Consider the following 25,722-nt stretch of genomic DNA (forward strand, 5'->3'; position numbering starts at 1 on the left):
GGACTTTAACATAGGACTTTGGTGGGTGGAAGGACACAATTTAGTCCATAGCAAGAATAATTCCTTTGAAGAATGAAGGGGTTAACTAAAGTCTCCTGGCCAGAAAAAATAGGGCAAACCTCCTATATATGCAGAGTGCTTCATATCCTGCAAGCAGGGATATATATATAGTTGTTCAGGTTGTACACTGTACAATCTTAGTAGTTACCAGTCACTTCCGAGACCTTGTAGATTTGAAAGCTTAATATGACCCTTTTATGAAAGATAGCAAGGATGTATTTTGTTCTAAGAAAATCAGTATATTAAGATAACTTTCTAGTTTATAGCACTACAATGTCTTGAGGAAGGGTTTGTTTTTGTCATCCACACAAAACATAGTATATAGACTAGATTGGCCCTTCTGCAAAGACTTCTTTTGATTTCTAACAAGATAATGCTATGAGTTGATATTTTGGGTCCATTTGACTGGTGAGGAAGTTGAAATGGGCAGTATCAAAGTCATCCAGTGGGTAAGTAAGGAACTAGTCAGGCTATGATGCAAGCCCAAGACAGAGCCTCTTTCTCACTGCATTCTGGCCATTATAGACATGGCTCTGTGTCTGGCTCCACCACTTTCTATGAAGATGTTTCTATTGATGATTCTCCTTGAGGAGAAGCTGTGGAAGGACTAATCTCTCCACACACACACACCCCAGCCAAGCATCCCCTCCCCAATCCCTCAGGGAGCTCCAGGTCCTCCTGACCACACAAGAGCTACCTGGCTCAGGAGGATGGTGTGCTGAGAGCTGGCATCCCCAACCCCAACTCACCCTGATGGTCAAGCCCAGGAAAGGAGGGGGACCCTTTGGACCTTCAGGGATTTCTTTGCTGGAATTTGGGAGCTGAAGTGAGGAGAAGGTGGAACCCCAGAGTGTCTCTCAAGTGAGGTCTTTCTAAAACACCTACAGGGAGATAACTGAAAAATGAATAGGGATTTCTACTTCTCAATGGATGGGGAATCCTCAGGTTTTCATTTGAAATAATTAATTAATTAATAATAGAATGAAAAACAATGCAGATTTGAAGGGCTTGGAGCTTCAGTCAATCAAACTTGTGAATAAGAGTTATTTCTTTTTAAGTTGACATATGGTATACATACAATAAAGTCCACAGATCTTAAAGGCACAGCTTGTTGAATTCTTATCTATGGATATGCCTGTGTAACCATACAGTTTTCCAGCACCCTCTTGCCCTGGCTTCCTGGTGCCCCTTCCTAGTCTCTAGTCCACTCCAGGGGTAACCGCCATTCTGATCCCTGTCACCAACAATGCCTTTGCTTGCTCTTGAACGTCATGTACATAGACTCATACGGTGTGTTTTCTTTTGTGTCTGGCTTCTTTCACTCAACCAAATATCTGTGAGATTCATCTGTGTTGTTGTGTATAACAAGTGTGTTCATTTTCTGTGCTGGGTAGTATTCCATGTGCACATATGCCACACAGTATGTATCTGTTCTATTATTGATAGACATTGGCTGGTTTCCAGTTTGGGGCCATTATGAATAAAGTGGCCGGGGACATTCTTATGCATACTGTTTTATGGGCACAAGCCCTCATTCCTCCAGGGTAAATGCCTAGCAGGGGAATTGCTTTCACAGTCTGATTAGATTATTTGGAAGGGGTGGGTCAGAGACACTTGTTTCAAGGGCCCAACTCACCACTGTTTGACCTTGGGTTGCCTACTTGCCCTTTTTTGGGTCCTCAGCATCCTTCATCTGTAAAATGAGGTCTAAGAAAACATCCCTCAGGTAGGCAGTGGGAGACCTAAAAGAGATAATGTAATACCTGTCAAGCCCCTTGAACAGCACACTTTGTTAGGACACATGAGAAAATAATTGTTCTTGTCTACTTAACTCCACCACTCAAATTTCACTCACCTCAGGCCAGCCTCCCCTCAGGAAGAGAGTCCCTGTGCTCTTCACCCCTAAGCCAGGTGAGACATGTAGGTATGCACCTGCCTCAAAGCTTGTACCAATTCCTTGTGCTAGAATGACGTGCCCTCTATGGTGAACATGTATGGTCTGTTCCTCATCTTCTGGAAAGGCTCCTGTGAACTCTACAGTTCTGGTGAGGGCTGCTAATCACAGATCCCATTCCTGCTCCCACACCCCCAAGTCCAAGATCAGCGTAGGGTTGATCACATGACACAGGCCTGGCCAATCAGAACCCTTCCCTAGGAGCTTTTCAAACAGGATCTCAGAAAAGAGAGCCCCTTTCTCTCTCTGGTCAAAAGTTTCCGGACAGAGACCACTTCATAGCTGGTCATTGATCAGTTTCTCGACAACTCCCTACCCTCCATCTACAACACAAAGTATAAAGGTCAGTGAGATTAGAGTTTACCCCGGGAAGAGCTGGGGAGCAAAGAGGAGGGAGAGGGAAAGAGAGCTGCTAACAGCCATGTCTTTGGTTCCAGGCCAGCTTCTTTGCTGGCCTTCTAAGTTATTTGGTTAATGAGACAATAAATCTCTCATTCTTTCGAAGCCACCTTGAGTGAAGTTTTGTCATTAGCTCCCAAGACAGTTCTGACAAATATGCTCTAGGTGAAGGGTTCACACCAAAGGCCCTTGAGGGCCTCCCTCTAATCTTTCTCAAGCTCCGTCCACTTGGCCCTTCTCTTTGCACCAAACCATCCCAAGCATGCTCCTTGCTTTTGAAGCCATGCCCAGTGGTCATTTATTAAGTGCACATGTGGAGTGCCCAGCCAGACTGTGGATTCAGGCTGCACGGCAGGCAAGTGAAAGGCCTGGCCCCCTGACCTTGAGCTGTGTACCATCCCTACACAATTTCTCATAATTGCTTTCTGATTTATGCTCCTTTCCTTGGTGTGGTATTGACAAATGGAAGATTTGATAGATTCTTTCCAGGTCATCTATTTAAGGTATCTTCGGTTAATGCAGGAAAGAAATAATGTTCAGTTTTTAAGTGATTGAACTCCAGCCACATGTTATTTTTAGCAACATGCCCAGAGACCTGAGCAGCTGCCCTGGCCTGAGTCGGGAAGTGGACCCATTGGTCCTGGAAAGATTTATCCTGCTTGACTATTGCCTTCCTAGGTGGTCTCAGAAACCTCTAAAATTCTGCACTGGCAGTTCTCACCAGGGACAGGTGTGTAGTGAGAGAGTGAGACACCTGGACTCTGAAGCCAAAAACCAAATAAAATTGAGGGAAGAAAAAGGAGAGTTCTGTCTATCCCTGCCCCAGTGCCTGTAAGACCCTGATGGCCCATTAAACCAGCTGCCTGACATGGCCCCTTTGAGAGGGATGCCTGGACACCAGCTATGATAGACTGCATCATTTAGCTACAATTTTTTGCCTCTCCCTCTATTCACACCCTTTGCCATATAACTTTGTTGTGTGTACCGAGCTGGGTGGAGAAATATCTGTCCCTTGACTTGCTTTCAGCTTGTCATGTGACCAGCTTTGTCCAGTGAGATATTTGTGGGGAGACATAAGGAGGCTGGGAAAAGTGCCTCTTACACCTCTACCCTTGCAACAAGCACATGCCCAGGCCAGTCTGCTAGAGGATGAGAGACATGTGGGGTCAAACCAAGTCAGCACAGTCCTCCTAGCTAAGGCCGGCCCGCATCAGCCAATAACGAGTGTACTCCTGACATGTGAGTAAGTCCAGCCAAGGCCCAAAGACCCAGACAGCTGAGCCCAGTCTTTATAAACAGAGACCCACTATTTAGATGTTCACAGTTTAAAGTCACAGAGTTTCAGGTAGTTTGTTAGGTAGCATTAATTGTGACCACACACCCCCTGTAATACAGAGATTGTCAAACCACGTATGTGCAGACCAGCTAGGTGGGTAAGAACTCTGAACCACTGAAAGATATGAGTTAGTTAAAGTATTGGAAGCCGAGAGTTTTTTTGAGAATTGCTTTTTAGGGTCTACAGTGACTGAAGTACATATATGTACATATATAAAGTACATATATACAAAGTTAAACAACTGTCAGGTCGAGGAATGTACTTGAAGGAAAAATAAACTTAATTACAATCAACTTATTGATATGGCAGTGAGAGTTGTTAAATCATTTAGAAAACAACTTTAGCCATTAGTCACATATTTTTCTTGCAATGGGAACAAACCCACAATTTTCTTTATCACGACAATCTTTACTTTTTGTTTCCTTTGGTTGTTTTAACTCTTACTTCTCCATTAATAGCGGCCCCTACCTCTCCTCCACAGGTACCCAGTGCCCTAAGGCTGCCTTAGGTTAAAATACAGTGAACTTTCACAAACTGGGGCACTGGAATGGGAGTGGGACTTGAAGCACACTCTTCTGCCAGAACTCTTCTACTATTAGAAGAGAGGAAGAGGAGATCTCAGGGGACCTGAAAAGAGCTAAATGTGGCCATGGCGATATGTCCTTGAAGATTCACATTTAATCTAATAAGCCTATGTGAAATTTGCCAGCAATTCTGGATTAATGGTTCCCTCAGGAGCTTTGCAGAAACAAACACAAGTCTTTTTTGAAGAACACACATTAAATCAGGTCTCAACAAATTCTCAGATAAAATTGTGAAGAACATGGGTTCGCAGTTTAAAATCACCAAACACACAAGGAAGCAAGCCACCATGAGGAAGAGTTATCAGAAACAACAAATTGGAAATCAGATCACCAAAAATAAGAACTACAGGAATCATCAGATACCCAGGACAAAAGTAGTATGTTTGATGAATTTAAAGGATTGAAGGGGGGGTCGCCTGGGTGGCACAGTGGTTGGGCGTCTGCCTTCGGCTCAGGGCATGATCCCGGCGTTCTGGGATCGAGCCCCACATCAGGCTCCTCCGCTGGGAGCCTGCTTCTTCCTCTCCACTCCCCCTGCTTGTGTTCCCTCTCTCGCTGGCTATCTCTATCTCTGTCAAATAAATAAATAAAATCTTAAAAAAAATAAAATAAAGGATTGAAGGGGCATTGAAAGTATGGCGAAGCAAAGAACTACCAAAATTGACCGATTTGCAAAAGAACTAGATATGACGTCCATAAATGAAACAAATAAATGAAATTTTAAAAACTCAGTACAAGAGATAAATAGCAGAATAGGATTGCTGAAGTGAGAATCTGTGAACTACAGAACAGTCTGAGTTGACCTCACTGCCTAGGAACCCAGGTCCATGGCATGAAGAGACTCGATCTCAGTTGTCGGGAGAACCGGGGGCAGCTGGACCCAGCAGTGGCCTGCTCCCTGTAGTGAGACGGGTGGAGAGAAGAACATTGGCCATTCTACTTTCACTTTTAGGGAAGACTTTGTGGCGTTGTTCGGACAGAGAACCAGGGGAGGTCTGGTCTACAAGACAGAAGCCAGTATTACAGTCGGCTGCATCCGGGAGGGTCACCCAGAGTGACAAAATACTTTATGAGATAGTCACAGTAGGTGTTCTCGTTATCTGTTTGCTGTATAAGAAGCCACCCCAAAACTAAGGGGCTTAAAACAACAATAATCCTTTATTTTGCTCAGGATGCTGCCGTTTGGGCAGGGCTTGGTGGGGACAGCTGGCCTCTGCTCCCCATCGCATTAGCTGGTTGTTCAACAACTAGAGGCTGGAGGATCTCTTTCAAAGTGGCCCACCTGGCAGGCGAGTTGGTGCTGGCTGTCAGCTAGCAGCTTGCTGGGGCCTCGTTCCTCTCCATATGGGTCTCTCCACCGGTCATTCAGACTCCCTCATGTCCTGGTGGCTGAGTCCCCAGACAGAAGGCAGAAGTGCATAACTCTTTTACTACCTAGCCTCCAAAGCCACATGGTGTCACTTCAGCTATCCTCTGTTGGTTGAGATAGTCACAAAGATCTGCCCTGGTTCGAGGAAGAAGGGGAACGAGAAGGTTCTAGAAGAGCATATGTCATGAAAGATGCTGCTGCACCGTCTTCGGAAAACGCCACGGGTGATGGCAATCCGAGGTCGGGTGATGGCTGGAGAGCTAGGCAGGCAGCCAACCAAGGCGTCATCTCTGGGCTGGGATTTGGGGCAGAACTATAGCCCCTGAGTGGGGACAGTTGACAAGAGCAGGGACAAGCCTGGGAGTTTATTAGCAGGTGGCATAACGGAGGGATTAAGGGCAGATTCTCCAGCCAGATTCCCTGCTTTTGAATCCTGGCTTTCCTAATTAGCAGTCTAGGATCTGGGGCAAGGAACCTGACCCCTCTTTGCCTCAGTTTCCCCATTCATTGGGATAACGACGTACTTACCGCACAGGTTTGTTATGAGGATTCAGCCAGTTAATATAAGTAAGAGCTTAGAACAGTGTCTGGCCCACGGCAAGTGCTGTGTAAGGATAAGCTAATATTGGTTAATAGGCTGTTTCACAGAAAAGTACCAGGAAGCAATCAGGGAACAAAACCGCCAAATGGTGTGTATCAGAGCTCCGAAGTGAGGCAAACTTATACCAATGAGAAGGGTGCTGGGGTGGGGGGGCCAGGGATGGGGAGCAGGGGTCCCAGAGGCCCCGGGGGTGGGGGAGGTGGGGCCTTGGGACACTGAGGAAGCGGTCCTTGGAGCGGAGAGAACAGTCTCTCAGCCCGGGGCCTGGAAGTCCTGCCTGGCTCAGAGGCAATACCAAGTTCAAACACTATAAAATACTCCGCAAGGTTGTTCGAGCAGTAAAAATAGTGAGGAGTCCTGAGGCTACTTAGAAATAGAACCACTGTTTTCTCCTTAATGAGCCACCACACGAAGCATTTAATTAAAACTGCCAGCGCTTCCGGAGAACGTGGACCGAGGGAGTGTCGAGGGCCCGGGTCCCAGGCGCTGGCTTGTCAGGGCTCAGGGCGCCCCTCAGGGGCAGGACGCACCCCCACCTTGCTCCTTTCCCAAGGGCCACACATCTGCATTCCAGGTTCCCCGGAACCCTCATGATAGTTTCCAACCCTCCTCATCACGGTGAAGAGTCACCCTCCACTGTCCTCACATCTCTGTGAGGGCAACTTGCTTTGCCTCTCTGAGCCTCAGTTTCCCCATGTGAAAAATGGAGGTAAGGAGATCTCCTTGCTAGGGCTATTGTTGGATCAGAGGCGATACCTCCTGGAGGGGCCCCAGGCTCCTTTCCTTCCAGCCCTGGACATTCTTGCTCAGCACAATGGGGGTTCTGAGGGCTGCGGGCGCTGTTTTTCAAGCCATATGCTGTAAGGTGCTCCTGGAAAAGAGGCTCCCAGAGGTCAAGTGAGTCTGGAAACATTGGGCTATCCATGCACGACTCCCCACTGGACTTGTAGGGTGCAAAGCACATGGGTATCCTAAATGTTCTGAGAAGTCCTGGCATGGAGACTCCTGCTTTGTTTAACCCAGTGTTTTCTAAAATGTTTCACTGTGGAAACACTTCCCTTCTTTCACGTGAATTTTCTTTATGTGTTTCACCCGTTAGCACCATGGGGGGCAGTCAGAGGAAACACTGCGGTGGCAGAAATCACACGTGCAGCATTGCCTCATCTCTCTGAACTCATTTGTCATCTGAGAAACAAGGTTCATTCACATCCACCTTGCAGGTGGCTCTGGTGTACACAGAACACCCACCCCAGGACCTGGCACACAGTGGGTGGGCAGGAAGTAGAAGCCGCCATGGCCACACAGGCACACAGACACGGGAGATGATACTGAAGGACACACACAGCAAAGGTGAGAGCTGTGACGGCAGCTGAGCCCAGGACTCCTTCCATCTCCTGGACCACCTTGGGGATGGTTCCCAGCACCAGGCTAAAGTTGCACCTGCAGGGGAGGGGTGTGTGGCCTTGGTGGGGCTTGGAGGACCACTGAGCACAGGGACAGGTGACGGAGTCATTATTGATTCTATTTATTGAGCACCTGCTGCACACCAGGCACTCTTAGCCACAGAGGATACACCGGTGAACCAAACAAAGTCCCTGCCTTCATGGAGCTTACATTGTCAACCAATTTTTTCAAATTAATAATAAATTAGGTAGGGATAAGGGCTACAAAAAAATTAAGCAGAATAAAACGGGATATTATTTTTCATAGGATGGTCCTCTGAGGAGGTGATGTGAGCAGAACGTGGGGAGGGGTGGTGATTTCAGATTTCCTGACTCGCGGTCATCTTCACGGTCCTCGTCATCTCTGAGGTCCCCGCCAGCCTCCTCATCAGTTGAACTAAGCACCTTTCTGGAACGGACCTCCCCGGGTGCACTTCCAGAAGTGGCCACAAGGTGGAGTAGTGACTCTAACCGGGTTGGGGGCGAGATTTTGCTGAGGAATCCGAAAGACTGGAATCCAAGGCTCCTGCCCCTAGAATAGTATCAAGGTTTAGAATCATCTCTGGCTGTCTGCAGCCCCAGGAACCCCATAGAACTGGGCTGTAACCAGAACCCACGGTGTGGTGAGGGTCTTTGGCCATCTGCCACCCAGTGACTAGGAGGCTTGGGGCTGGGGAGGGAGAGGGAGAGGGAGAGAGAGCCCCACAGAGCTTAGAGGGAAGCTGAGTGAGGGAGGGGCACACGGACGCCCAGCACAAGGTCCAGGGGGTCCCAGGCTGAGACTGGCACCACCCGAGAGCAGTTCCGGCCAGGATTTGTTCTCCTTGTGATGGGAGATGGTTTTGGAGGTTTACGACATCCATGAGCTTCTAGCTGAGGGGACAGCAGGTGAGGAAGCGGCAGGTGGAGAGAGAACTGGCCCATAACGGCTGAGTCCTGATTCCTACAGTCGGGCAGCGGGGGGTAACAACCTATCTGCGTGTGGTTTATGGCTTGCTAGCTGTGCCTATAAATTCATCTTAGCATCGGGAGAGGCAGCTGTGAGCTTGCTGGCTGCTTGCCGTGATTCTGGGGTAAAAGGGACCGACTCAGACCCCCCCCCCCCCATTTTCCTTTGGGCAGTAGCTGCAGGACAGTTCTTGGTGGCAGAACTGCCAAGACCCCTTGTTTGGGGTCTTCCCTGAGGGCCCACTGAAAAGGGGTAAGGTGGCTTGCTCCCCTTGGCAGCCAGGACCTACCTCCGTTCCCCCTCATTCAGAGGATGGATTACCCTCCCTGACTCATTCCAGTGAGACAGAATCACAGGGTTTCCAATTTTCCTGGCATTTTGCTCCCCAGTAACATGTGAACAGATGGGGCAAGGTTCTCTCTGAGGATCCCAGGGTAGGGAGGGCAGATTCACCCCAGGGAGGTTCTTTGCTTTTCTCTGGGAGGAAAAATCCATTTCATGCTGCTCTGTGATTTCACTAACCTTTCAATGCATCGGCTGAGGACTTAAGGTGTATTTCTGCCTGTGCCCTGGCTCTCATCTTCTGGAAAGGGGGAGAAGAATACTTACTGGGTAGGGTCATCTGGTCAACTTAATAAGATAATATGTGTAATAGCAACTGGCACCTTGTCAGGACTCAATAAATAGTAATTACGTTTATGTCTAGAAAGGAGGAGGCACACCTTCATATCTATGATCTTATTTATTCCACTGAACAACCCTGTTTGGTGCATTCCACTTTTTTTTTCTTATTTCATTAATTTTTTTTTCCACAAGAAATATCTGAGAATATTCTCATCATAACAGAATTGAGCACTGAATCAATATTTGGGGTAAAATATAAGCGTCGCTCCTTAACACCCCCTCAGTATATACTCTTGCCCACCCTCCCACACACAACAGACTCCCCAGAGGTAACTAGTGATGTAAGTTTGGTGTTTATCTTTCCAGACTTTAAATACGTGTACTTTTTTTTTCTTTAGCCAATACTGTCCTTGTTTCGTGTCAGATAGCATTAGATGAAGATTGCATTTTGAATAAACTGGAGAGTTCCTGTTTCTCTCAGGCAGCTGTTTCTCTCGGACTGCGGTTAGTTCCATATCAACACTCAATGTGCTAATTGCAAACAAGCTTTTGAAAATAGGCATTCAGAAAGTGGTTCGTCAACAGTATGTAAATAATTCCTGTTAAGGTCTAGAAAGTCATAGAGGTATATACGCGGATTCTAGGACTCACTTTTCTACCAAGTGGCCCCAGCCTCTGTTCCAAGCTCTGATGAGGGGATAGGGCTACAGATCCTAGGGACGTGACTCTTCAGGCCACCTTCTGTCAAAATAAGTCGCCAAACACAGAGGAGCTGTCTGGCTGCATGAAGGTTGGGTCAAGCCTAATTCTGGGTTTTGAGCTCTGTTAGGGCAGGGAGGACAGGGTCCCATGGACTCTAGGGAACCCTGAGGGCCAGAAGTGGACCATCCAGTCCCCACCTGCCTACCTGCCCGCAAGCCGTCCCCGGGCCTGGAAGCACACAAGTCACTGAGCTGATACTTGCTGAGTGTCTGTGGGGTGTTTCTCACCAGCCACACACTCGGGGTACATTCTTTCACCCACTCCACAAGCCAGTTTCAGGAGCTGGGTATAAGGGTCAGCTTTCCCCTTTTGTAGATGAAGAGACCGAGCTTGTAGAAGCCACACAGCCAAGAGCACACAGCTAGGAAGAGGCAGCGCTGGGACCGGAGCCTCCTTGGTTGAAACCCCGGTTCCAACACGGGGACTCATTCTTCTATTTTCTTTTACTTCTTGTTTATTCTTTCATAGTTTCTGTACGTAATATGTGAGTCCATTCTGATTATATGTAAAATAAAAATGAAATGCTTTTTAATCCCCCCAGTAGTCTCCTCCCTCCCCATAGCTGACTGCCCTTTTTTGTCAAGTGTGTCCTTCTGGACCTTTTCACACACACACACACACACACACACGCATGGGCACACACACACACGTGCGTGCACACACACACGCATGGGCACGCTCACACACACACACAGACACACACAGAGTTACTATTATAAAAGTATAGAAGAGATTATACTGTGAAAATATTTCCATGCTCTTTCTTTTCTTAACAATGTGTTTCTTTCCAGGTTCATATATTTGGACCTATTTCCTTTTTTTTAAATGGCTGGACAGCATTCCACGATACAACTGTGTCACAATTTCACTATTTGCTATTGATGGTCAATTTACTCCTCTGTAAAATGGAGATAATAGTTGTACTTGCCACATAGGATTATTGTGGGATTAAATGAGATAATACGTGTAAACGGCTGAAAATCAGTCATGGCACATGACAGCCGCTCATGTACAATTATTAGTTATTGTAATCTTTACCAACATCATCATTGCTAGTATTGATGCACATTAATATTATTTCCAGGTTTTTTGTTATAAAGAATGCTATAATGAGGACATTTCTCGTCATATTTTGTGTGCATATGTGAGTTTGCCTGTGGAATAGGTTTCTGCAATGCTGAGCAAGGAATTTGGAGAGAGAGGTCGGGTGTTTCTTCCCTGTGTCAGCCCCGTGTCTATGGCATCAACATTGTTCTAAAGCTATGGTTCCACAGGGCAGCCCCTCCTCAGGTTCTGACTCTCATAGGACCCAAGGAACACTTTCCTCCTTCCCTGGCCTCTTTAGCCCTCGAGTGGTGACAGCCTCCTGCTGTGGCTGGCTTCTGAGGGGCTTTGCCATCCCCTAACCCCGCTCGTTCCCCTAGAAGCTGGTCCTTTACATCATTGCCATCATTTGAACCATCAGGGCGTGGCCTCTGTGTTCTGCCTGGACCCTGTCTGACACACTGGCCTTTTGTTTTCTACCGATTGCCTGTTCATATTCTTTGCCCATTTTCTATAGCATTGCTTTTATGATATATACTTTTTATAAAATATGAATATTAATATTTTATAAATATGACATATTTTAGTCTTAGTTTATCTTAAAATTTTTAATGTAATGTATTACATGCTTGTAGTAAAAAAAAAAATTCTAGGGGCACCTGGGTGGCTCAGTCAGTTAAGCGTCTGCCTTCGGCTCAGGTCATGATCTCAGGGTCCTGGGATAAAGTCCCACATCAGACTCCCTGCTGAGCTTCTCCCTCTCTCTTTGCCCCTCCCCCTCCTCCTGCTCATGCTTTCTCAATTAAATACATAAAATCTTTTTAAAAATTTTCTAGCAACACAGAATGATAAAATGAGATTAAAATATCCTGAATGAGAGGCCTCCCCTGTGAGCTCTGTGGACATGCACAGAATGAACTAGGGGTGCATACTGACAAAGGAAGGAAGGTGTGATTGTGATTGTGGAGTGGACACTCAACTACAGCTCTAGCTGTCATTAGATCATTCAGTTTCTGCAGAGAGCGCCTTCTTGGTTTTAGCCCAGGGGTGAACACCACTCCTGCGCTCACTCCATGCATGGTCCAGAGAGCAGCTGACTGGCACAGCTGTTCTATGGACAGTCTCCTAATTAATCACCTTGACTTTGGCCTGCCTTCCACCTCTGCCCGACATTTGTGGACTGCAAAGGAAGGGGTGAGAGTCTCCCACCCCTGCCACCCCCCCAAGTCCTGGTAAGTTTGGGTGGTGGCCCCCCTGTGCTGGATTCTTCCCTTATCTGAGTCAGTTGCTCCCTATTTTCCACCCAGGCCTCTGGTCTGATGGCTCCCTCCTGTCCTCAGCAGGTAATGGGTATACTCCCTTTGGAACTTCTTAACTGTCACTTCAATGGGGTTTGGTCAAGTGGAAGGGATAATGGATATGCTTAGTTCTATGTAGGAAGACTACAGTGACTCAAACCACACCAAACACAAGATTGTTGCAGCTCATGGGGGAGGTGGCACCGCAGGGTAACCCATGTGTCCTTGTCCTCTAACCCTTCCTGCTGGCCCCTCCCACACCCATGCACCCACCCACCTTGCCTGCTCTCAGGCTCTCTAGTACCTGCCAGAAAACCTGTCCACACTGCTGCCTCCTTCAGAAGGCCGTGGCCAGAGCCTGGCCAGCATTATGACTTCCCTATCACTAGTGCTCACTTTGGGGTCCTTCCCAGACCCTCTGGTCCTCTCTGCTGAAGCCCAGTGCCCATCCCCCTTCTCCTGGGATTCCGCCTGCCCCAGCTCCTTGACTGTTGGCAGCCTGCAGCCCGCTGCCTGACATAGCAAATAAAGTTTTATGTCATGTCTAGGGCAGCTTTCAAGCCAAAACAGCAGAGTTAAGTAGTTGAGACAGATATCATATGGATCACAAGACCTAAAGTATTTACAGCGTGACCCTTCACAGATGGTTTGCTGACTCCTGTTCTAGGCATTCTGCTCTCCAGTATTTGGAAGGGGGAGAGAACTTTGTGACTTCCTGCCCTTGATCTTGCGACCCGGTCAATCGCTCCTCCCAGAGAATGAGGGAGGTGACCCGTGACCCCTCTCCCTGGTGGTCAGGGTGACTCAAAACCTTGCACATGATCCACTGTGACCTGGCCTCTGGGCAGGGAGCTGGCCCCACAACTGAATGACTATACACAACCAGGAGCACAGCCCGCAACACGGACAGCCAGCCCGACAGACACGGGTATGACCCCACCCCACCCACTGTAAGTGAGAAAGTTCTGGAACCAGCACTGGTGAGGGTGGAGGTGGTGGGGGAGGGCGGACAAATAAGGCTCTTTCCCGAACAGTATCTGCCAGCTTGCAGAGGGCTCATGTATCAGTAGTCGTGGGCAGCCCAGCCATGCCAGCCCTGCCCTCAGGCAGGGGTGTGAGGGAGAGATGGAAAGTCAGTGAAGGTTTCAGGAAGGTGGGTAGCATCTCAGGCAATGCTGGGGACTGAGTTCAAGAGCCCCTGGATGCCACTCCTCCAGGGAGCCTTGCCCCTCTAGGGGTCAAAACATCACAAGGTTGGACTGTACCTAATTCTCGCCACTCTTCGTCATCCCTGGGACACCATACCTCCTCCTTTAACCCTGCCCTGTGCTGGTCCCAAGTAACCAGCGAGGTAATGCCTTGGAAACTTCTAGTTCCATGACCTATGGAAGCTGTTCCTTTCAAGGTCCCCACTGACCTCAGTGTCTGCATCCCATTGGTTAGTCACCTATCCTTATTGTACCAAATCTTCCCATGTCGTTTGACATGTTTGCTTTGACACTGCACTTGCTTCTCCTCTGCTCCTAGAATGTTCATCCCCTGGCTGTTCCCATGGCTGGATCCTTCTCGTCATTCCTGCCCCAGGTCAAAAGGCAGCTCCTCAGTAAAGTATTCCCTGTTCCTCAGCTCCGGATGACCAACCCCCCCCCCCCCACCGTATCACCCTGATAGTTTCTTCAGAGCACCTGAAATTGCATTGTTTACTGATGGGTCAAGAGGTTAGGCTTAGGTTCCGGAGCCCGACTCCCCGGGAGCAGATCTCAGCTCTGCCATTTCTCGCTGTGAGACCTGTGACGGCCTGTGGTCTCCCTGTGCCTCCGTTTCCACATCTCTGCAATGGAGCTGCTATAAGTCAGGGCCACGAGCGCAATCCGCCCCATGCCGGCTGCAGGTCATCCAGCGAGTTGAGATTGGCTTGATGTTTTTAAATGGCTGGAGAAAGAATCAAACGAAGGATATTTTGTGATGTGTGAGAATTACATGTAGTAGAAAATTCCAGTGTTCACAAATAGAGTTTTATTGGGACACAGCCATGTGCATTCACTTACGCATCGCCCACGGCTGCTTCCTGAATACTACGGCGGAGTCGAGCGGTCGTGACTGGTTGTGTGGTCTGCAAAGTCTGAGCCATGAAAGTTTACAATATTTACTATCTGGTTCTTTACAGGAAGTTTCTGCTGACCTCTGATATAAATATCTGCCATCTAGGGTTGATATACATGAAGTAATATATGTAGAATTCTTAGCACAGTACCTGAGAGATGCGTGTAGAGAAATAGACGGATGTCGGCAACATGGAAGGTACCAGCTACTGTTTCCTCTCTGCCTACCCACTGCCAGCCTGTCCAGTAGAACTTCCTCCAATGAGGGAAATATCTCTGTCTGCACAGTCCCACGCAGTAGCCACCAGCGACGCACGGCTACAAAGCGCTTGAAATGTGGCTAGTGTGACTAAGGAATTAACTTTTTAATTATACTTAATTACAACTAATTTCTATCCTAACTTAAAATACCACATGTGGTTAGTGGCTCCCCTATTGGACAGCAAAGCCCCCCGGGGAAGATGCACTCCTGGTGTATGGGGAGCGCTCTGTAAATGTGGGCTCTACTTGGTTCTTCCCTCTGCTCTTCCCCCGGCCTCCCGTTGCCCTCATGGCCCCGTGCTTTTCCTACCCTCTTTGTTCCACGTTCTCTCCTTGGGACACATCTTCCCTCTCCCTGCAGGGTTCCCATACCTACCCTGTCCGGGCTCTGCAGGCCCCTCCTCAGGCAATGCTCACTGCCATCCCAGCCTCATCCTCAGCCAACTTAGCTGTGGCTGTAAATCAGCCCTGATAATTCACCATCTGGTCCTGGCCCTTAGCAGAGAGCAGAGGGAGCCAGGCCAGCAGATTCTGGCTGGAGGCGGGTCGGGAAACCAGGCACTCCATCATTTCCAAGGTTGGCGCGGTACTCACATGACACCTGGTAGCAGGAGTTTGTGCCAGGCCTGAGGGGGGCTGCCAGGGACCTAGAGGGTGGAGAGTAGCCGGGAGGCTGGCTGCAGGTGCCCGGGATGGCAGCAGAAGGATGGCCCAGAGGCAGCGACAAGGACAGGGCTACCAGGCTGCACCCCCGGAGTGTTATGTTCTATCCTCAAGGGCCTTGTTATCATCTCCGCAGCTGTGGGCCCTTGTTGGCTGCAGGAAAGGACACTGGGAAAGCGTTGTTGGAGAGTGGAGTCCCCATCCAGCCACAGCCTGTGCCCGGCCACCTTCCCGCTGCCAGCGATCCCCTCCCACAGTGTCAGTCAGCAACAGGGCGCCACTGCCCGCTCTGGGGATGCCGGAATAAGCAGGGGAGACCTAGGCCCCCGCAGGAGGGCATCAGATTAGAAGGTGGTGAGGGGACCATGGGCCTGGAGCTCAGCGAGGACATTTAAATCATTTCTGACTCATACAGGGTTAAGTACTGAACCCCCCCCCCCCCCCCGCCAATCTTTTTGGGAAGAAGCAAGTATAAGGACTCAGGAAACCTGACTCCAGGCCTGGTTCAGCCTCTGCAAGCCAGCTGTGTATCGTGGGTCAAGTCACCTGCCTTCATCTGGAGAATGAAGGGTTGGACTGGATCTGTCATTCTTCATTGAATGGAGGGAGGGTGTTGAGAAACCTGTGGGGGGGGGCACTTTGGGTTGTCACAGTGACTAGGAGATGTGATGGGCATGAGTGGGGGGACAGAGATGCCAACATCCTACAAAGAACGATTGTTCCACACAAGAAAAATCATTCCATCACAATGCTGGTAGCAGCCTACTGGCAGGATGGCTTCTGGCCCCTCCAGCTGGGACATCCCACTTGCCTGTAACAGCCGCTGCTGTGCTCCACCCCATGTCCCTGACCTTGACATTTTGACCCACTTCTGGACTCACTCCCAACTGGCAACCCCTCCATTTCTATGCCCGAGGACATTCTCTGGCAGCTGCATTCCACCCTCACTCCCTGCCCACATGGCAGCCAGAATGCTGGGGAGCATTCTGGGAGCAAAAGTGGGTCAGAATTCTGGGGAGGCCCGGGGAGCAGCCCTCACCAATACCTGGAGAACCGCTAGGGACTTGGAACTTAACCAAAGCTCGAGGAAGGATGGTGACTGGGTCAGCACGTACAGACGGCAGGGACCCCTCGCTGCCCACAGTCCCCATGTCCTGAGCAGACACAGGGACAGCTGTGGGAGACCCAGACTGCACGTCTCATTGGCATCTTTCTCTAGAGTGCAATCACCCCCTGGCCAGAAAAGGGCAACAAGTGCCTCAAAATACACCCCTCCTGTTGTGGCCAGTGCTCAGTTATGGATAAAAGTGTATGGTGCTCTCTTCCCCTGCACCATGGGGTTGCTTCTTCCAAAGAAAGAAGATGGAGAAGCGTGTGGTTACTTTCCATCCCTCCTCATCTGTCTAGTCTCGGTGAAAAGCCCAACATTCACCCTAAATGGTCCAAAAACCAGAGTCACCCAGGTGGCCATGAGTTAGGAAGGAAGTATGTGGTGGGGACAGGGGAAGAAGCCAACTGCTCTACAAAGAAGAAAATGAGGACATGTCTGAGAGGCAGACAGCACAGGCTGGCTTCCCCAGCCCTCATCCCAACCCCTTTGCTCGTTCCTGACATTGTCGCCTAAGCGACAACCGTTCTAGCCCATGAGCTGAAGTAGGTATGTGCTGGAGGCCTTCTGGGGACAACATTTGTTGACTTGATAAAGATGCTTCCCCCTCTCCCCTCCACCATGCTTCTACCTTCTTCCTGCTCGAAATGCAAATATATGGCTGGGACCGCAGCAGCCATCTTGTGCTCTGAAGGACAGGACGAAGAAAATCTGGCTTTGGTGCTGACATCCTTGAACCTGTACTGGCAGCTATGTACCTCTGGATTCTTGTCATGAGAGGATAAAACCTCTCTTTTTTGGACCCTGCAGTGGGTTTCTGATCGTTGCTGCCCAGTACATTCCTAACAGATACAACTGGCCATGCTTTCTTGCCATTGCACCACTCGGTCACATCAAAGCCCATGTGTGCCCTGCCCCTTGGCCCAACTTTGCTTTGAGACCATTGCTGTGGGCGTTGGTTACCCATGGCACCCTCCGACAACACCTTGCCTGGGCTGCTCTCCCTCTCCCCCCATCTTGGCAGTGGCTGCCTGTAGCAGTGTGCTCAGCCACAGACATAGACACAACCCCAGAAGTGCAAGGATGTCAACACCCACATGGCATGAAGCAGCCACTGCCCAACAGTGACCAGGAACGGAAGGATACATAGCCCCTCTTTTCCCCCCACCACGTCGAGTAGACATTTGCAGAGCAGTCAGGAGGCACCTGGTGTCGGTAAGTCACACTCGTATCAGCTTGCTCTCCTTCTTTCATTCTTCCCTCCCCCCATTTCTGTTCCTTTCCTAAATACATACCCATATCCAAAATCCTTTTTCAGGCTCTGCTTATTTTGAGAGGAACCCAGGCTAAGACATTTTAGATCACTGGGTGATCTCAGAGAGCCTGCTCACACTCTCTTGGCTTGTCTTTGCCCTGCACAGGGGGTAGATATGAGGACACATGGTCTCTGGGGTTTCCCCTTCCTGGGCATCCCTGTGCCCTGTCCTTGCTCCCACCCCACCCCCCATGTCAGTGTGTCAGCCCTGACTGAAGTTTCTCTCCAAGTGGGGCCCACGACTGTCACAGCTTCTCTGTGGGGGACCCAGTCCAGCACCATACACAGTCAGTGGAGGGGAGGAGAAGAGCCAGAAGGAAGTATTAATTACAAAGTGAAGCAAACCAGAAAGAAACCCTCAGGCTCAAAGCTAAATCATGTGAAGGGATAGAGGGTGGAGGTTGCCAGGCGGGCGTGGAGCCCATTAATGAGAATGAGCAGGGGTGGTGGGGTGTGCGCCAGCCAGGGGCAGGGGTCAAGCACACAGCCCGGTGCTAATTAACTGCAGTGGCTTTGGTCATAGGTCACTGAGAACAGAAAACACTCAGTCCTGCTAGGTCATTGCTGAAGGAGCTGGGGGAGAGTGAAGGGGAGCCACAAGATGGGTGAGGGGCTGGTAAGCAGGTAGGGGGCACAGGGCTGGGATCCAACTCTGGCACTGAGTTTCAGATTCTTTGAAAGCTACCCCAGATCTCAAGCTCTGCTCCTGGGGGCTGGTCAGAGGCAATTCAACAAGGCTTCACTGAGCACCTGCCTCTACCAGGCTCGGGAAAGAGGAGACGTAGTCCCTGACCTCACAGAGGTCTGGGGCCAGTATGGAAAGAGCTTCTAGGTGGGGCAAGCACAGCCTAGGGAGCACTCACCAAGGGGTAAAGCTTCAGGAAAGGTTTCCAGGGAGAAGTGTCTTTTTTGTTGATACCTGGGAAAAAGGAGTGATCCAGGTAAGCAAATAGGGTGGCTAGGGAGGGGCAAAGCATGCCCAGCAGAGGGAACTGTGTGTGAAAAGGCCAGAAAGGAAGGGAAGAGAGCATGGCAGGCCACAAGTCCTTCTGGATAACTCTTCTTGGCCAGTTGCAGCAAGCTACTGCACTGGGACACATACCTCTGGAGGGCTCCCCACCTGCGGTTGTGGTTTCCACATTTTCCCCTGGGCCTTCAGAGTAGTAGAACTGAGCAGCTCAGGGTGTGGCCCAAGCTGGTTGCTTGGACCCTGAGCCTCCAGCTTAGGATTCCATTCTGTCCTCTCAAGATGCAACCAGAAGGGAAACTGTTAGGTGACTGTCCCAGGGATCAGGTGGAAATGAAGGTAGATCACTCACTCATTTATTCATTCAACAACCACTAAATGTCTACTCTTTGACAGCCTCCCTGCTGGGTGCAAGAACCACAAAGATAAATAAGTCTTGTCAGGTCCCTGCCCTCCATGAGCCCCCAGCACTAGGGAGATAGATACATACACATATAGTTACAGAAAACCTCAATTAACAGTCGCATAAGCAAGATAGAAGTTCGTTTTTGCCTCACAATCAATAAGGAGAGGTAGGCAGTCCAGGGCTGGAATGGCAGCACTGTATGCATCTAAGACACATCTCTTTTTCTTGTTCCATCACCCTCCTCAGCACATAGTGTCCACTGTATGATTCACACACACACTGTAGCTGCCAGAGCTCCGGCTATCTCATCCACATTCCAGCCAGCAAAGTAGAGGAAATGAGAAAGAGCAGGGCACTCCTCCTTTTAAGGATGCTTCCAGAGAGTTGTCTACACTACTTTAGCTTATGTCCTATTGGCTAGAATTTAGTCAAATGGCCACGCCTACTTGCAGGATAGGATGAGAATATAGATTTTATTCCAGGAATCCATGTGCCCAGCAAAAAGTTAGGGATCCCGTCACAAAGGAAGATGGAGGACAGGGATACTGAGGATGTCTAGCAGTTTCTGCCACACATCAGCATCCTCCCTGGCCAAGGATGGCAGAGTTCTGAGCTAGAAATTTCCACCCCTGCATCTGATTTGGGCCAAGGGGACTTTGATATGTGTCCATCACGGGATCTCAGATGGTTGTTAGGGACTAGGAGACTGGATCCTTGTGGGCTCTAGCTCCAACAGCAGACTGCCCTGCCCAATCGGCCTTCTTGAGCCCAATTTTTCCTTCTCAAGTGCTGCTTCCCAATAAGACTTTTGCATTCCTGACTCCTCAGCCTCTGCTTCCCAGCCAGGGATGCCGCAGATGCTGTTCCCCCATCCCTTTCATCTGCTCTGCGCCACTCCTGCCTCCTGCCACTGCTCCGGTTCCCAGATGGGCTTGGACCAGCTCCTGGCACCTCTCCCTGTGCCCTATGTCTCTTACTTCCTGCCCCGGGCTTCTCTGGTGCTGCAGCATTGTCATCAAACTCATGCGAGTTCGCTCCTTGGCGAGTCACAGGTAGAAGCTCTAGCAGGTGAGTTGTCCCACAGAGGGAACGTTATTTGCAGCAAATAAGGACATCATGGGAAATAACTTCCAAAGTCCAAAGACTCCTGGAGCAAGGGTGGAATGGGTTCCTTCTGTTTAGGGTTAGGACGAATTCTGAGACGGGGGAGCCGTGTCATCGTATGTAGGGGCGGGCGTAAGGTTGTGCAGGCGCCAAAGAAAACATGCCTATACACACACTGTATGTGATTAAATGAGGCTCGTGCTCCTCCCTGGGGGAGACTTTAATATTATAATGAGGCAAAGGTGACCGTGGGCACTCCGTGGTCACTCCATGGTTCATCTGTGCAGGCCTGAGGTGGGATTTGACTTCAAACTGGTCTGGGTGGTCTGGGCCCCCGGAGCCCTTCTTCCAGCCAGTGGTTGTTGCTAGAGGGATCCTTTCAGTTTCCATCAGGGGATGGTATGCCTGTTGGGCCCTTTGCCTGAGTGAAGAGATAGGCTGCAAAGCCGAGTTTAAGGGAATATGTGGGACACAGGTCAGGGAGCAGAAGCAGGTAGACAGTAAAAGTTGGGTCTTGGGGTCTAGCAGGTGACAGCATGGGTCTCCTGTGGGCACTTGCTGGGTGCTCAGGGGCCTCCAACCAGAAACTGTGGGTCGCCCTTGGCCAAGAGTGGTGGCAGCAGTGGAGAATTTTTGCCCCTTCCATAATCCTAGGTGTAGAGTACTAAGACACTTTGTTCCACGAAGTTCCTGAGACCCCTGCTGGGATCAAGTGCCTGTTACTCCCAGGGCTGGCCAGTACCACAACGCAAACTTGGAGTGGCTCTCTCTGTCCCAAGTTCGTTTCCCCTTCTCCCTTCCTCCTGCTCACAGGGACCACTGAGCTGTCCACAGGCAAGCCCTCCTCTCAGACTGTTCTCCAGTACCTAGGCCTAGACGCAGGGTGTACACGGAGGCATTGCTCTCTCTCTCTTCCTGTTCCGCTCCCCCCCCACAGATCAGGAACTGCCCAAGAAGCACTTCACCCAAATTCAGAAACCCAGGTTCAAATCCTGGTTCTACCACTTTTCAGCGGTGAGTTCCCGGGCTTAGCCTCCCAGTGTTCCCACTGTCTGATCTGTACTTGGGTGGTGGGTGTGCTTACATACTGGCCGTGTGTTGTACACTATCGGGACACACCCTCATCGTGTTCGGTTGGGTGAGCCCTGGAGTTTTGTAACAGGAGGGCCTGATACACCACAGGGTAAACTGAGTAGTGCATGCTTCTAACATGTTGCTTGACACACGGCAGCTGGTTCATGGACTACAATTCCTGCCATCAGTCTGGGCATCTCCTGAGGTGAAAGGGTCGTCTCATCAGACTGAGAATTGCTGAGAGCTAAGACTGTGTCTCCCTTATGAGATGGAGAGCTTTCTGCCTTACCCCAACATCTAGGAGCTCCTCCACTACTTTTCTAACTTTCTGAGAGCATTAATACAATGTTTTCTCTGAGGCAGGGCTGTGCCTCCCCTCAGACTGGGGCTCCCTGAGGGCAGGGCTGTGTCTCCCCTCAGACTGGGGCTCCCTGAGGGCAGGGCTGTGTTTCCGCTCAGACTGGGGCTCCCTGAGGCAGGGCTGTGCCTCCCCTCAGACTGGGGCTCCCTGAGGGCAGAGCTGTTTCTCCCCCTCAGACTGGGGCTCCCTGAGGGCAGGGCTGTGTCTCCCCTCAGACTGGGGCTCCCTGAGGGCAGGGCTGTGTTTCCGCTCAGACTGGGGCTCCCTGAGGCAGGGCTGTGCCTCCCCTCAGACTGGGGCTCCCTGAGGGCAGAGCTGTTTCTCCCCCTCAGACTGGGGCTCCCTGAGGGCAGGGCTGTGTCTCCCCTCAGACTGGGGCTCCCTGAGGACGGGGCTGTGTCTCCCCCTCAGACTGGGGCTCCCTGAGGCAGGGCTGTGTCTCCCCTCAGACTGGGGCTCCCTGAGGCAGGGCTGTGTCTCCCCCTCAGACTGGGGCTCCCTGAGGCAGGGCTGTGTCTCCCCCTCAGACTGGGGCTCCTTAAGTGCAGGTATTAGATGCTTCTCTTTTCCTTGCTCAGCAGCTATTGCTCCTCCAGGCCCTCCACCCCTTCCTGGCACTGTTTCAGTCTCCTTCCTGCTCCAGAAATGGCTGTTCTCTTCCAGGAAAGCATGCTCTCTCCCAGTCTCTGTCTCTCCTGTTTTGGCTGAGTTGGTCCCCTGCTCATCCCTGCTTCCCGCTGTCCTCTTCCCTCTTGCCGGTGTGTGTGAGGATGAACAGGTTGCATTCTGCTAGCTGAGCTTACCCTTTGGTGATTAAAAGGAACATCATGCTGCAAACAGAGTAATTGTAATTACAAAGTGGAAACCACTGCTTTTTACCAAGAGACAAACGAGGACACTCTGTGCCTTTTCCAAGCACAACAGGAGGAGTGCAAAGCTGGTACAGGCTCCTAGGGAGCTGGGTGGTGGAGCTCCCCTAAGAAGCTGCTGGTCCCCTCTGGTTTACCCCAAGGAGACTGACACTGGCACAGAGGGACTGAAATCCCTCCCCAGGTTCATTAACAGGCATCAGTGACCCAGAAGCACGACCCTCTCTCCCGGGAAAGCACAGAGGCTGCTGCAGGAACAGCAGCCCAGGCTGGGGGCTGCGGCAGCAGAGAGGTTCACAGAGTCTCAGCCTGGGCAGCGGGCAGCCTACCTGCTCCAGGACTCATCCCTGAAGATCTGCTGCACCCCTGCCCCAGTCTAAGCCAAGGACTGCCTCCCTCCCATCGCAAGGGAAGCCAGAGATCCTGGACTCAATGAGGTGCCCGCAATTTTCCAAGACACAGTTCCACTTTTTATATTCTATTCCCTCCATTCTCCCCCTCCACCTTCCTTTATTCTCCTCCTCCCTTACATCCATCATTGGACACAAATTTGGGGACAGTGCTTAGCCCTGGGGATACACCATCCACAGGGGAGACAGAACCTCCCCAGGGAGCTTTCATTCTAATAGAAGAGACACTAGCAAAGACATGATTACGATTCTAGGGGCTCCTGGGTGGCTCAGTCAGTTGAGCATCTGCCTTTGGCTCGGGTCCTGGTCCTGGGGTCCTGGGATCAGACTCCACGTCAGGCTCCCTGCTCAGTGGGGAGCCCGCTGCTCCCTGTCCCTCTGCTGCTCCCCCTGCTTGTGCTCTCTCTCCCTCTGTCACATAAATAAATAAATAATTTTTTTAAAAGTGTGATTTGATTCTAGAAAATACTAATGAATAGGGGTGTGATGGTGTTACAAGGCAGGAATACAGAGTGCCTTACCTAATACAGGTTACAACGTTACATAAGAAAGCCCGAAGTTACTATGTATCAGAAGTTGTCACTGTTCATCCGCTTATTCGTTCATTCACTACTTACAAAGCACCCACTCTGTGCCAAGTCCTGTGGCCTGGCGGGAAGGAGCTGGCAGCACCCTTCCTTCTCCCCTCATGGAGCAAACTTTCCAGATGGGGAGACAGCTGATGGACAGTTCAGACAGTGACCGTTAGAGTAATAACCAGCACCAGGCATTGTGTTTTTCAGAGACGGGATAGACTTTGATCCTTACTCTGGGAGGCATTGTCCCTCCTCACCTACAGGGGAGGCCACCAGGGTTTCCACAAGGCCGTAGGCTCTTTTGAATCTCGCTGCTGCCCAGAGCACTTGCAATAAAGACGATATGAATTCTGGCAGGTCAAAAGGAAGGCCCACCCTTTTGTGGGAGTCACTGTGAACCTGATGGTTCATGATCGGCCTTCCCGGCCACACTGTCCCCTCGGGGGCCGCCTGACAAGTCATTGCTGGCTGGAGCGAGAAGGCCAGTCTGGTCTGCACGCCCGTGCAGCTGCCCGTGCTGACCGACGTTTCCAGCCATGGCAGAGGCCCACTTCTTTCCTTGATGGCGACAGTGTCCCGAGGCCTTTGAGGGTGAAATCATTTTAAATGTAATGATTGCCTTTTACATATGTCTATTGACTTTTCTCCACATTCCATTGGCATTTTCCAACACTTAGCTAACAGAACAGCCTAGTTACAGCAAGTCCAAGCAAACGAGGTTGTGCATACCCATTGCTACCACTCCAATCCAGCAGGCCTCAACTTTGGGGGCCAGTGTCACTTTGGGGGTGGGACACAAGTCCCTTCTTTCTCCTGCCAGCACATTCTGCCTTGCGGGAACTCTCCAGTCAGGGCTGCGGGGACGGACAAGAGACATACACATGGTTCAACTCAGGGGTTCTGTGGTGCCAATCAAGGCCAAGGGCAGAACAGGGGTGGGACAGGTGAAGCTGTTGAGTCTGGTGAGGTCTTTGTGTCATCCCTGAACTTAAATTAAATTACCCCTGGTCAGGCCTGACAACGTGTGTTCCGTGTTAAGACTTAGGGAAGTGTGTTGAACGGCACCAAGAAGGCTCATCTGCAAGCCGGGAACCAGGGGCTAAGGGGACACGGCCCCTTGGAACAGGTGCTTCGGAACTGAAATAACATATTCCTGTGGCTCTCCCTGTCTTTTTTTTTTTTTTAAGATTTTATATATTTATTTGACAGAGAGAGAGAGACAGCCAACGAGAGAGGGAACACAGCAGGGGGAGTAGGAGAGGAAGAAGCAGGCTCCCAGCAGAGCCGGATGCGGGGCCCGATCCCAGGACCTTGGGATCACACCCTGAGCCGAAGGCAGACGCCCAACGACTGAGGCACCCAGGCGCCCTAGCTCTCCCTGTCTTGATCTCTGAGCTGGAGGTGAGGATCCCTGTCCTCTTCCACCATCTAGAAGGTTGGGCCAGGCAGACAGAACACAGTCAATGCCCCACCTGCAGCCCTGCTGGTCCACACCAGCCACCTTGCCAATGCCTGTAGGCGCTTTTAATTTTTTTACAAAACAAAATTTTTATACAATGCTTGGCCTTCTGGAGCCTTTTCTCCTGTTTGTGGCGAACGAGAAGAGCTGGGGAATGAACATCGCAGGGACAGCTCGACGCATGTTTGATGGGAGTGGGTGTATAACCGCCCCAGCTTCCTCACCACTGAGGGCACAGAAGCTCAGGACGCGCTCCCTGCACCAGCCCCTAGAGCTCCTCCGGCTGGTGGTCAGCTCTTTAGTGCATGTGGCGTTAGCCTCCTTCCCTTCCCTACTCCTCTTTCTGTGTTTCCTGGGATCTCTCCAAAATAAACTATTTGCGCTCAAGTCCTTGACTCAGGGCTGCGCAGGGGGAACCCAAATGAAGACAGTGGCATCAATAGGAGTGTGGATTCAGATCCCATTTCTATGACTAAGAGCTTGGGCCGGTGGCCTAAGCTCATTTTCCCTCTTCACTGGTAAAATGGGCATAATGACAGACCCTACTTCATAGAATTGTCTGAAGATTGCATGAGTGATTACATAGAAAGCTTTATAATAGTACCTGACTCATGGCAAAAGCTCAA

Source organism: Ursus americanus, chromosome 29 (genome assembly GCF_024610735.1).
Source record: "Ursus americanus isolate L20-20 chromosome 29, mUrsAme1.1.p, whole genome shotgun sequence".
In the NCBI taxonomy this organism is placed as follows: domain Eukaryota; kingdom Metazoa; phylum Chordata; class Mammalia; order Carnivora; family Ursidae; genus Ursus; species Ursus americanus.